At 35.6% G+C, this 1,320-nt stretch overlaps 1 pseudogene across 1 annotated transcript; it reads right to left on the bottom strand.

The window, feature by feature from the left end:
- Window positions 1-413: 413 nt before the first annotated feature.
- LOC308614109 (large ribosomal subunit protein eL33-like) lies at window positions 414-1,039 on the bottom strand (annotated as a pseudogene). The gene is made up of 2 exons: window positions 956-1,039; window positions 414-805 (listed from the first exon to the last, which is right to left on the bottom strand). The product of its transcript is annotated as a large ribosomal subunit protein eL33-like (transcript).
- Window positions 1,040-1,320: the final 281 nt, after the last annotated feature.

Consider the following 1,320-nt stretch of genomic DNA (forward strand, 5'->3'; position numbering starts at 1 on the left):
AATAGCACTATAAAAGAAACTCCTTCTCACATCTTAGTCTTTTAAGTTTAAGATGCAAAATGTGAGGACTAATGCAAATAATGTAGTTTAGAAACTTGTATTTTCCTAATTTCCTAAGGAAATGTAATTTAAATTTATATTTATTTCAGTGCTAGAGTTCAAGAATGTGGATGCCTTTATATAGGAGACAGTATTACTTGTCCCATATTCTAAAAGTTAAAGTGTCAGTTGACAAATTGATTCTTACTGTTTTCATATCATAAACAATCAGCCTGAGTTCTTTATAGATTCTATATGTTTTCATTGGATAGATATTGTGAACTTTTAAAAATATATGTGTTTAGTAATATTTCCAAATTGCCTCTTTGTTTTTTTACCAAACCAGACTTTTATTTATGTACTTTTCAATAAGTTTAAATCCTTGAAGGGTACAACATCATGCAGATTCTGTGTCCAATGGCCTTAGCAGAAAGGTTCCTTCAGAATTTTGCACGAACCATGCCACTGTTTCCATGAGTGTGAGTTACCTTTCCCCAGATTACTCTGGTTTTGTTAGGTTTTCCACCAGGAGTTACTGTGTTATTCTTTGTACACATAAACGTATCTCTTGCCTAGATAGAAGTCAGTTTCATCTCCAGTATAAATACCTTCAGTTTTAAGAAGAGCTGTTTGCTCCCTCTGGTTCCAGAAACCCTGCTTATAGCCAGCAAAAATGGCCTTGGACCACAGCCTTTCAGGCAAATTTGTCGTTTTAGAAGTTTTGTTCCCAGCAGACCTCCACAGTCTCCAAATAGCTCCATATTGCCTTTTAAAATTTCTCAAAAAGTTTAGCTTTGCTACAGTTTCCAATTTCTCCCCTGAGTGTCCAGAGGTCTTCTCTGCCAGTTGGGTTATCCTGAGGTCTCTCCACTTTATTGATCACAAAACCATTCATGGAAGGGATCGTAGATTATACCCATGCATTACAAAAATTATCTAATTTTGAGATATAAATAGACTGGTTGATGTTCCCTAACTCCTGGGTGACAGTTTCACCCATCTTAATTCCTGCAGTACAGTTTTTACAAAGGACAATATCTGTCAAAGTTTTAAAGATTTTTTTAGAGTAGTTTTAGGTTCATAGCAAAATTAAGACAAAGTTACAGATATTTCCCATATTGCCCCTGTCCCTACAATGCATTGCCTCTCTAATTATCAACACCCCCTACCAGAGAGGTACCTTTGTTGCAATAGATGAACCTACACTGACACATCCTAATCACCCAAAGTCCATAGTTTACATAAGAGTTCACTCTCAGTTTCATACATTCTATGGGTTTG

Source organism: Mesoplodon bidens (assembly GCF_964165515.1).
Source record: "Mesoplodon bidens genome assembly, chromosome: 3".
Lineage (NCBI taxonomy): Eukaryota > Metazoa > Chordata > Mammalia > Artiodactyla > Ziphiidae > Mesoplodon > Mesoplodon bidens.